At 35.9% G+C, this 12551-nt stretch overlaps 1 pseudogene; it reads right to left on the reverse strand.

The window, feature by feature from the left end:
- Window positions 1-409: 409 nt before the first annotated feature.
- Window positions 410-1005, reverse strand: LOC118025988 (annotated as a pseudogene).
- Between the last annotated feature and the right edge of the window lie 11546 nt (window positions 1006-12551).

The following is a 12551-nucleotide window of genomic DNA, read 5'->3' on the forward strand; positions in this document are numbered from 1 at the left end:
TTTTTTTTTTTTTGCAATTACAGAGTGGTATTCAGTTAACAGAACAATTATTTCATAGAAGCTGCATCAGAGACAACTGAAGATGAAAACCTAACATCCCCATATATAACTAATTTGTGCTGTGCACCAACAAGAAACTGCTTTAAATTCTCATGCCAATTTATAACCCCCATACTGTACCAGGCAAGGTTAGTGGCTATTGAAAATACCAGGACAGGGCTATCTAATGACATATTCGGTAGTGTGTTAACTATACAAAAAAAAAAAAAAAAAGACACTGTACAGTTTAAAAACAAATCTTATGCAGCTTTACATTTTAATTTTTTTTTTTTTCTTTAAAAGGAGTGACTTGTGTACGGGGGGTTAAATGCTTTATAGTCAAGGAAAAAAAAACTGTGCTAGAACCAACTTATTCATCTCCATCTTCATCTTCTTCATCTTCCTCATCTTCTTCCTCTTCCTTCTTTCTCTTGCTCTTTTCAGTCTTGACAACTCCCTTTTTTGTTGCATCCTCTTTCCTTTAGCTCTGTATGCAGCAGTATCCTTTTCATATTTTTCCTTGAGCTTAGCAGCGTTCTTTTCATAAAGCTGCTTGTCATCTGCAACAGTGTTATTCTACATCTCTCCCAGTTTCTTTGCAACATCACCAATGGATAGGCCAAGATGTTCTCCTTTGATTTTGGGGTGAAACTCAGAACAAAACAAAAGAAAGGCTGAAGGAGGCCTCTTGGGTGCATTGGGATCCTTGAACCTCTTTTTTGTTTCCCCTTTAGGGGAGATATAAGTTTTCATTTCTCTTTCACAACTGGCCTTGTCTGCCTTTGCCATGTCTTCAAATTTTCCTTTCTTTTTAGCAGACATGGTCTTTCTGAGCACTTCTTAGAAAACTTAGAAGTTGACTGTAGCATCTGGGTGCTTCTTCTTATGCACCTCTTGGTAAGTTTGCACAAAGAATGCATATGATGAAATTTTGCCTCTCGGCTTCTTAGGATCTCCTTTGCCCATGCTTAATTATTTTCCTCAGCAAGGCACAGGGTTGCCCAGTGCCCATCTGGTTCTCACTTGCCCCAGTGCTGTCTCTATGGAGCTCAATGTACTTCAATCTACTTATTTATTTTTGAGAGAGAGAGAGAGAAAGCACGACTGCAAGGGGGAGGTGCAGAAGGAAAGGGAGAGAGAGGCTATCAAGCAGAGTCCCTACTGAGGGCAGAGCCTGACTTGGGGCTTGATCTCACGACCCTGAGTTTATGACCTGAGTCAAAATCAAGAGTCAGAAACTTAACCGGGTGAGCCACCCAGGAGCCCCCCACACAATTTTTAGAAGACTGACCATGTAAATTATCTTTGTAGGTAGCAAACTAAGATTTCTTCTTAACTGGAGTTGAATTTTCTAAGACTAACACTTGCTGGGGCCTGTTTACTTTTAACAAATTACTTTCCAGAAAGTAGAAACCAATATTCCAGAATTATGTGGCCATTGCATCATGTGTCTAAATTTACAGTTTATGAAATAGGGACCTGGGGAATCTCAGCTCAAGGAGGAATAGTACAAATACTAGCATCAAGGCCTACCAGTCCAAAGCTCTTCCTTTCTACTGTGTGCTAGTGCTTCCATTCTCTACTATCATATCTTTTTGTTTATTCAGAGGATGGCTTCCTCATGGTCTTTGATTTGATTGAGAACCACAGTACTGGCAAGCCAAATTCACTAAGTTGTTTTTTCCTGTAGTACATATAACAAAGCAGAATGTTTAAATGAACCATCTTACCAATCTCTTTAAAACCTCTGGTGTCAGAAATACTATTTCAAGCTTGTTTCATTCAAGATGTGTTAAATTCAAAGAGAAGTGTGTAAGATCACAGGAGGGGGTTAAGACACCCTAAAGGGATATGCACTGACTTTTCTTCAGTTCACATGGAGAGTAATACCAGTTATCCTGACTTGAATAAAAATAACACTGTAATTAATGAAAAGAAGTATTTTGCTTGGGACCTAGAATTGACTATGATCTCCATCTTGTGAGTGTTTGATTTGTCAGACTTTAAAGCAAAAATGTGTACAAAGGGACACCTGGGTGGCTCAGTGGGTTAAGCGTCTGCCTTCGGCTCAGGTCATGGTCCTAGGATCCTGAGATTGAGTCCTGCATTGGGCTAAGTGCTCAGCAAGGAGCCTGCTTCACCCTCTGCCTGTTTCTCCCTCTGCCTGCCACTCCCCCTGCTTTTGCTCTCTTTCTCTTTCTGACAAATAAATAAATAAAATCTTAAGAAAAAAATGTGTTACAAAAAGTAAAGTGCCTAAGTTTAAGAGTAGAATAAAAATTTAATCTTATATTTGTATTGTGCTATACAGTTTTTAAAAGCAATTCCAAAAGTCTTTTTTACAATTTTGGAACCTCATAACAGCTGTGTGAGATAGGCAGCACAGGTGTGTTTTTTATAGGCAATGCAAGTTTTGTTGTTGTTGTTTAAAGATAGTACAGCTAAAACCCAGGGAACACTGAACCAATTTGGTAGTAAGTGGCTGTAACAGGACTAGGATCTAAGTCCTCTCACTTGTGAGTCAGTATGCTTTCTAATATTATTTATATTTCTTAATTAAAGTAAATAATCTCCATTATCAATGTTTTCATGTTCCAACTACAGATCTATAGATAACTGTATTAATAGGAATGGTACATAAAACTCTATAATTCAAAACTGAATGTAGATGACCTATTAAGTAGAAGCTACAACTTTTTGAAAGATTTATTTATTTATTTATTTGAGAGAGAGAGAGAGAGAGCATGTACTTATGAGCAGGGGGAGGGGCAGAGGGAGAGGAAGAGAGAGAGAATCTCAAGCAAACTTCCCGCTGAGCATGAAGCCCAATGTGAGGCTCCATCTCATGACCCTGAAATTATGACCTGAGTCTAAATCAAGAGTCAAATGCTTAACTGACTGAGCCACCAAGGTGCCCCAGAAGCTATAAATTTTATCGAAGAGCTATCATATGTATACTCCTTTTTATGGGACCCAAAATGCCAAGTAATCTTGAATAATTGTTATAAGTTTTGCCATGTGAGATCCAACATATACAGAGATTTGGGTCATTAGAATGAAGTTGATTTTGAAAATGAAAGGAGAGAGAAATGAGAGAGAGTTTTAATAACCCATGGTGCAGCAAAAACTGTCAGGAATGACTTATCAGTTTTATCCAGGAAAGTCAAAAAGAAGACAACATGTAGAAATCAAAGTAAACAAGCCCACAGATCCTCTACTCTCATTTAAGAATACCCACTTGAGATTCAGCAATAATTATCTAGAGATTCTGCTCCTTATATGTTAGTGGTTTAGTTGATTTAAAAGAAAAGGTGCTACTCTTCTTGGGTTTTTAGGGAACCAGTGAAAATTAAATATTTTTGTGCCAGGTACCAGGGAATTGAACTATAACATGGGAGTTATAGCCCCTGGTATAAATAAGGAAGTGAGAAGTAGACTTTGAGCTATTATTGTTAGAAAGGCATATGTAAATGTGATACAGAGCACAAGATTTAAAAAACAAAGAGTTCACTTTGGGCTCAGTAAATAAGATCAATGACAAGAAAAAGGGAAAATTCACCTCCTATGTGCTCTCATAGCATAATGGATTCTCCCGTTACCTCTTCATACTTAATCCTCTTATTTGTCTGCCATTCCGAACAGACTGGAAAATCTGTGAGGTCATGAAACATGTCCATATTGTTCTCTGCTTTATCCTTAATGCCTTGTATGGTGCCAGACATACCGTAAGATTTCAAACATACCTGTTAAAGGAAAGAAGGGAGGAAAAAAGGAAGAAAGACAGGACAGAGGGTTGGAAAAGGGGAGGAAAGAATGGATGGTGAGAGAGACCTAGAAGAGAAACAAATTCACCTGAGACTGGTATTGTTATACTTAATTGCATTTATACAATATATCTGCTTAAATGTTTACTCTTCTTGATTGAAATGTAGACCAAACAGCATTAAAATATTATGCCATGTACTTTTCTGCATGTATGATTCAATAAAGAGTAAAAATGTACCTTTGAAAAAAATCCTATAAAATATATTTAAATTACAGACTCATAGGGGGCACTATTTTTTTAAATGAATTTTCCCTGCAGTAACTTTAAACTTCAAGTTTTTTCCTATAATAATATGTTAATGCCTGCTCTAAGAATATGCCACCAGTTCCCTATAGACATTCCATTCTATATTCAGAAATAAGCTTAACATTCCAAAATATGAAGCCAGTTCTGCTCTTCTATCTGCCAATGACTATGGAGAACTTGATAGGCTCTTTCACTTTTTCTCCCTCATGTGCTTCAGATGCACTGAGACTTAAATGAAAATCATGCACTTATCTATTTCTCTTTGTCTCTGTTTATAGTTCTATTGGTAAGGTTGTTTTCATCTATCAGATAGTTCACAACTTTTACTTTGGAACTGAGAAGCTGCTTGTGTATATAAAATATGAGGTCAAAAGCAAAGTTTTGAGTAAGTAGCTAGGGCTTTGAAATTATTGCAACACCCAGCAGAACTAGGAAGTCAAGACATGTTGGTTTCCCAGTTCCTTGGTCCAAGAAAAACATTGATTTGACTTATAGGGAGCTAAGCTGAAGAATATTGGAAGTGATTATTTTTCCTCCTTCTGTGATATTGAAATTAAAATGTGCTCATTTCCAGAAGCCACTTCATATAACTCATGTTAAGTTATCATACCAAATTCCAACACTTACTAACTCAGATTCTTTCACTAGTCCTTTTAAGGCTAGTTTCCTCATGGGATTTAATAATTGTGTTTTAAAAATCACCAGCTATAAATACAGTTAGCTTCATGAGTATATTCAAACTTTAAGCATTTAAAAATAGTTGTTACAGGGCGCCTGGGTGGCTCAGTCGGTTAAGCGACTGCCTTCGGCTCAGGTCATGATCCCAGGGTCCTGGGATCAAGTCCCACATCGGGCTCCCTGCTCTGCGGGGAGCCTGCTTCTCCCTCTCCCCCTCCCCCTGCCTGTGTTCCCTCTCTCGCTGTGTCTCTCTCTGTCAAATAAATAAATAAATCTTTAAAAAAAAATAAAAATAGTTGTTACAGAACATCATATTTTTTAAAAGATTTTATTTATTTATTTGAGTGAGCAAGGTGGAGGGAAGAAAATGAGCAGGGGGGTGGGCAAAGGGAGAAGCACATTCCCTGCTGAGCAGGGAGCCTGATGCGGGCTCCATCCCAGGACCCTGAGATCATGACCTGAGCCAAAGATAGCCACTCAACCAACTGAGCTACCCAGGTGCCCCCAGAATATCATATTTTAAAGTTATGTTTAGCTATTTTTGGAAAATACCAAACATATGCAAAAGTAGAGGGAATAGTGTTCCAGTCACCTAAACCCCCAAAACTTCAATAGCCCTCTTGGTTCATCTATACTTCCACTCATTCCACTCCTTTTTGCCCTGGGATCATCAAAACTTTAAATAAAGTGTGTTCAACTACTTTAAAATTATATTTTCCCAAAGATGAGTATTTAAAACCATGGTAACAAAATGTATAATGTGACAAATTACATGTACCTATACCTTAGATGAATATTAAGGTGATTACATTGCAGTAATAAGTTATAGACTTTAAAGTAGCATTTGTTACAATACGATAAAATTAACATATAGAAATATTACATATAGAAATTCACAAGCAAGTATATATGAAATATTTACATCTTCTATAGTTCTGTTTTTAGATCTCAACTTTTTCTTTAAGGTCAACTGATTCTCAATGTCTGCTTTTGATGTAAAAATAATTATTAAGCCTTTCAAGATCATGCCTTTTAAAATATATTAAATAGCTTATCCAAAGACATGGACATGGTCAAAAACAGAAACATAATTGGTATTAAAGAGCTTCAAAACTCAAATACTCTAGTCAGACCACTGTAATAGTTCTCTTGTCATTACAGTTATCAGGAAAGGTGCCTGATGACTTTCTGTTTTGATATTCCAAGGACTAAATTATTATTATTTACTCTATAGACATATCAGGTGGGAATGTTTTTTTTTTTTTTTAGCAATATCTCAATTATTTGGAAATAAGAGGGAGAAAATATGAGAAAGTTTTAAAAAACAATATTTGTAGAAGCCAATTATAGAAGAAGAAAAACAATATTATTTCATTATGCAGTTATGTTAAAGCACTTTAGCAAAATTCACTGGGTACATAGTATATTTTATTTAGGTTCTATGATAAATAGTCTAGAAAGATTAAGTAAGAGGTACTTTTTGTGTAGTTAATGACAGATAAGCTTTGTTCCCAAAGAAAGAACAGTTTAAAAGCACATGGTATATTTAAGGCCAATGAGAAGACTTTATCTCTACAATCTTTTATTGGAAATCATTGTGAAGATTTCTTCCTAATGGCATTAACTGCTAAGCACATATGTACACTGCCCTAAAATGGAAGTAAATCTTTTTGTTCAAGTTATTTTTCAAAGTATTAGTAACATGTATTTATTTATAATTCATTTACAAACTGCAAGAAGGTACTGTAGCTAAAGTATTACATAAATTTATATTGACCACTTTGCTACTTAAAAAGCAAAATTAAATATCTTTTATAAAAGTAGATTTGGAAGTACAGTAAAAATATGCAAAGGAAATTGAGAGTGCTGCTTAGTAAAATGCTCCAGTTTAAAATAAGTTCTATAGGAACATTATCAACAATAGCCAAATTATGGAAAGAGCCCAAATGTTCATCGACTGATGAATGGATAAAGAAGAGGTGGTATACGTGTGTGTGTGTGTGTGTGTGTGTGTGTGTGTATATATATATATATATATATATATATATATATATATATATATTAGAATATTACTTAACCATAGAAAAGAATGAGATCTTGCCACTTGCAATGACATGGATGGAGCTAGAAAGTATTATTCTAAGCAAAATAAATCAGTCAGAAACACAAATACAGTATGATTTCACTCATATGTGGAATTTAAGAAATAAAACAAATGGTCATAGGGGAAAAAAAGAGAGAAGCAAACCAAGAAACAGACTCTTAACTATAGAGAACAAACGGATAGTTACCAGAGGGGTGGTAAGTGGGGGGAAGGGTTAAATAGATAATGGGCATTAAGGAGGGAACTTGTGATGAGCAGTGGGTGTTGTATGTAAGTGTTGAAACACTAAATTGTACACCCAAAACTAATATTACACAGTATGTTAACTAAGTGGAATATAAATAAAAACTTTAAAAAATAAGTGTTCTAGTTGAGATAGAAATGTAACATCAGGATTTCAGCAAAAGTATAAAGATGGACTTTCTTTCTGAAATCTCTTGATGTACCCTCTCTCCTTATTGCCAACCTTCTGTATCTGCATGCTGCCCTGAGCTCCTTCTATCAGAGAAAAATGCCACTAATGTGATACTGATTTAATGGATTAACTCTCCAGGGACATTTGCATTTTATTTTATTTTATTTTTTTAAAGATTTTATTTATTTATTTGACAGAGAGAGAAGCAGCAAGAGAGGGAACACAAGCAAGGGGAGTGTGAGAGGGAGAAGCAGGCTTCCCGCGGAGCAGGGAGCCCGATGCGGGGCTCGATCCCAGGACCCTGGGATCATGACCTGAGCCGAAGGCAGACGCTTAACGACTGAGCCACCCAGGCGCCCCGGGACATTTGCATTTTAAAAGGCCACCATAAAAAGGGCCATATTTAACCCAAAGGAGCTCAAGTTTAATACATATTCCTGTCAGTGAAAGATTTACTATAATTTCAGTTTTGTGTTTTAAAAGTATAGGAATTATCATTTTGTGTTCACTTTAGTTTCGCAGGGCCACACACTGTGAGCATCACACTTACATGAGGGTTACAGATAACTAATTTATTTTATTTTTTTTATTATGTTATGTTAGTCACCATACATCATTAGTTTTTGATGTAGTGATCCACGATTCATTGTTTTCATATAACATCCAGTGCTCCATGCAGTACGTGCCCTCCTTGATACCCATCACTGGGCTAACCCATCCCCCACTCCCCTCCCCTCTAAAACCCTCAGATTGTTTCTCAGAGTCCATAGTCTCTCATGGTTCATCTCTCCCTCCGATTCCCCCCTTCATTTTTCCCTTCCTTCCCCTAGTGTCCTCCATGCTCTTCCTTATATTCCACAAATAAGTGAAACCATAGGATAATTGACTTTCTCTGCTTGACTTATTTCACTTAGCATAATCTCCTCCAGTCACATCCATGTTGATGTAAAAGTTGGGTATTCATCTTTTCTGATGGCTGAGTAATATTCCATTGTATATATGGACCACATCTTCTTGACCCATTCATCTGTTGAAGGGCATCTCGGCTCTTTCCACAGTTTGGCTATTGCGGACATTGCTGCTATGAACATTGAGGTGCATATGGTCCTTCTTTTCACTGCATCTGTGTCTTTGGGGTAAATAGCCAGTAGTGCAATTGATGGGTCATAGGGTAGCTCTATTTTTTTTTTTTAAAGATTTTATTTATTTATTTGAGACAGAGAGAATGAGAGAGAGAGAGCACATGAGAGGGGGGAGGGTCGGAGGGAGAAGCAGACCCCCCGCTGAGCAGGGAGCCCGATGCGGGACTCGATCCAGGGACTCCAGGATCATGACCTGAGCCGAAGGCAGTCGCTTAACCAACTGAGCCACCCAGGCGCCCGGGTAGCTCTATTTTTAATTTTCTGAGGCACCTCCACACTGTTTTCCAAAGTGGCTGTACCAACTTGCATTCCCACCAACAGTATAAGAGGGTTCCCCTTTCTCCACAACCTCTCCAAGATCACTAATTTAAAGCTATCACTTCCACATGACATTCTTTGGAATATCTTTTACATTTTCTGGACTGTGAGCTCCTTGAGAGTTGAGACTCTGCCTTATTTATTTTGGCATTAGTAGTATGTGGCACAGCCTGGCAAATAAGAAATAATTAATGCTTGTGGAATGAATAAATGTATAAACAAGTAGAGACTTGTCTATTTACCATATAGATCCTCAATGTGATCTCACACAAATCAGTTTAACAGAATGTAAATCATAAAAATACCTAATATATATTAATACTATGTATTAACTATCAAGCCTGTTACAATTAATTCTGTGTGTGTGTAACTTGCATATGTGTACATCTCCCGTAAAATAGTAGGACATACATATATATTGGTCTCTGTTAATGGTTCCTGGCACAGAGTTCCTAAAACCTTTATGATTTTCTAAGTGGCAAGAGTACTAGGAACATCTTTTGTTCTAATCTGGCCTCTGACCCTGGTTCCTGACACAGAGCTAACTTCTTAGGAATTTCCTGGGTGATAGCAGTTTTCTTTTGTTCTAATGAAGTGACTCTTGGTGGGCTTCTGGATGGGATCTTGCCACCAGAGAGACCAAGCTATGATTCTAAGTAGATGATGTCAGAACTGGATTGAATTGTAGGATACCCAGCTAGTATAAGAGAATTGGTCTGTGTGGAAATAAACCCAGAGAAATTGTTGTCAAAAATGTTGCAAGTGTGGTAGTACTGTGAGAATAAAGGAAAATAGGACTTTTTCCTAGACATTACCCCACTGGTGAATATGTTCTTTTAGAACAGAGAACATGTCATGTTCATCTTTATAATTCACAAGCATGGGGCCTGACACATAGTAGGTATTCAATTCGTTTTTCCTGAATAAATGATTGATGGACCATATAGAGAAATTAAAAATCACTGAGATATAATTTATATTTAACTCATGAAGATTTCTTATTCTGTTCCAAGTAACTTTGGAAAACCTGATACTACTGTTTAGGACTATTAGCTGATTTGAAAATTTATATTCAAATGATAATAATCAGTAGTGTTGTGTAAACCATAGATGTGAAGGAGAGAGAACAAAGCAGAGGTGGTATTTCTCCCACCCCTTAAAATCTTTTATTTCACTTAGTTTAGTATTCTCACCAATTACTGAGATGTAATAGAATTATATGGGGCTGATGATACTTCAAAAATGCAAAATACAAAGTGAAATATACACCTAAGAGGCAAAACCCACCATAGGCATCTTATTATTTCATAAACAGAATATGAATTAATAATGCAATTCCATGTGATAAAAAATGTGGTGATCCTTGTATGCATTAACAGAAGCTAGAAATATTCTTTCTATATTTATGTCTCCCTATCTATTTACCTATGACTTCCAATCACTTCCAAGAATCTTGTGATCTATAGTCTAGTATTACTGTTATTTTATTGGTGATCAAATTAAGAGTAACCATGTTAAAGCAACTTGCTCAAGTCACACAGATATAAAGTTCATTTTTTGCTAGATCATGATGCCTCTAGAATAGTTCATGAGCCTACCCAACATTCTCCTGTACAAAACCTACTCATTTCCTAAATCTCTCTGCTTCAGTTCATGCTGTTTCTCCTGCTGGAATGACATTCCTGGTCCCTCTTCATATGTCTGAATTGTATCTGTTTTTCAAAGATGACTACAAGCCCATTTTATCCTTGGAGATTTTCCAATAATTCCCACCATGTCCCTTAGTGTAGTAGGCAGTATTCTAAATATGGACACCCAAGATTCCTGTCCCCTGGTTATTCAATCAAACATTAATCTATTTTCTGAATGGATTTTGCAGATGTAATTAAAATTACAAGTCAATTAATTTTAAGATAAGATTAACTCTGTGGGCCTGACCCAATCAGATAAAGCCTTTAGAAGCAGAGAATTTTCACAGAAGTCAGAGATTCAAAGCACAAGGGGATTTGGTGTATCATCCCTGGCTTGAAGCTGGATGAAACCAAAAAAAAATGTTGACAACATCTAGGGGCTGAAAGCAGTTTCCAATTGATAAACAGCAAGGAAACAGAGACCTCTGTCCTATAATCACAAGGAGCTGAATTCAGACAACAACATAAATGAGATTTGAAACAGATTCTTCACTGGAGTCTCCAGATAACAGCCCAAGGTAACTGACACCTTCATTTTGGCCTTGTGAGACCAATAACAGAGAAACCACATAAGCCTACCTGTACTTTTTTTTTTAGGAAATATGCATTCCTTTTATTAAAAACACAATTACATACAATTAGTCTGGAATTTGTTAAGCTACCATTCACCTTTTTTTTTTAATTTTATTTTATTATGTTATGTTAATCACCATACATTACATCATTACTTTTGACTTATAGTACTAACTACCAGCTAGTAAATTTGTGTTGTTTTAAATCATTACATTTGTGGCATTTTGTTATGCAGTGATTATGCTTGATTTAAATCAACACCTGAGTATATTACAATTATTTACATAATGTATGTGAAAAATTTTAAATATTGATAATCTTGAATCTTTTTCTACATGGCAGTCTTAACTCCTAAATATGCTTTAAGCTGTTTTAGAGCACAGACCATGTTTTATAATTAAAAAAAATTAGAACCTTTACCACTGAGATAAGCATATCACTACACTCAATAAATAATTGATAAAGTGAACATAATATAAACAGACTGTCCAACTCATCAGCCTTGGCTTTCATTCTTGAAATATTATAAAAGAAGCTGCTGGGATTCTTAGCTATTTGTCATGAAACTATTTTTGTAAAGAAGTAGGCAGTTTAATTTGAAAGACCATGTATCAATAGCTAAGATTCTCCATAGTAGGGAATATATGTGCTTTACTAAAGAATTAACATATGCTAGTTTAATATAGTGCTGTAATTAAGGTTCACATGGATGCTGTAGATTTTATTATTATGCTTGCTGCCAAGGCAACCATATGTACTATGTTCAAAAAGGTTGAGTTTTTTTTCCTCTCCTAAGTGAGAAAAAAAAAAAAAGCTTACTTAGAAACCTATTTAGAAAGGAACAACCTGGAATTTTTAAAAGCTGGTATTTCACTTCATCTTATCAAAAGTCATTCCCCCCAAAATGTCAAATCTAAAAGCACCAGCTTTTTAATCAGCCCATTTATTTATTTTTCAAGGATTGCTTTTGTGTGTGTGTGTGTGGGGGGGGATTTAGGACTCCAGTTTTATTTCTTTACCTCCTCCTCCACACTGGAGAAAATACCACATTCATACACATACTCATCTGAATATACAACAAACATTTCCATATTATGACATTGTTTTTATACAGTCATATCCTAAGAATGAACTTTATATATTCCAGTGACTATATTTACTACTTTCAATAAGTCAAATAAGGCACAGTTTAAAAATTTGGGCATTTTGTCATATTACCATAGTTATCTTGAGTCATTGACAAATAATGTGGTTTATTCCCATTATCAAACACTTAAGCAAAGAATGTATTAGAGAAAAGGCAACAAGCTTTGTACAAAGAGAAATCATGCATGACTGATCAATTATGATTCTTCCAGGGAGAAAATACGCATGCAGATAAAGGGAGTCCAGTAGCTATAATCTACTTAGATTCCCCCAAAAAACCTTAAACTAGATTCTACATCTTCAAAGACTGCTGAAAAACAAAGTGAAACAAACAATAAACAAAAACATACCACTAGAGAAAATTATGAAATCA

The sequence above is a fragment of the Mirounga leonina genome, unplaced genomic scaffold (assembly GCF_011800145.1).
Source record: "Mirounga leonina isolate KUSES-001 unplaced genomic scaffold, KU_Mleo_1.0 Mir_204, whole genome shotgun sequence".
NCBI lineage: Eukaryota > Metazoa > Chordata > Mammalia > Carnivora > Phocidae > Mirounga > Mirounga leonina.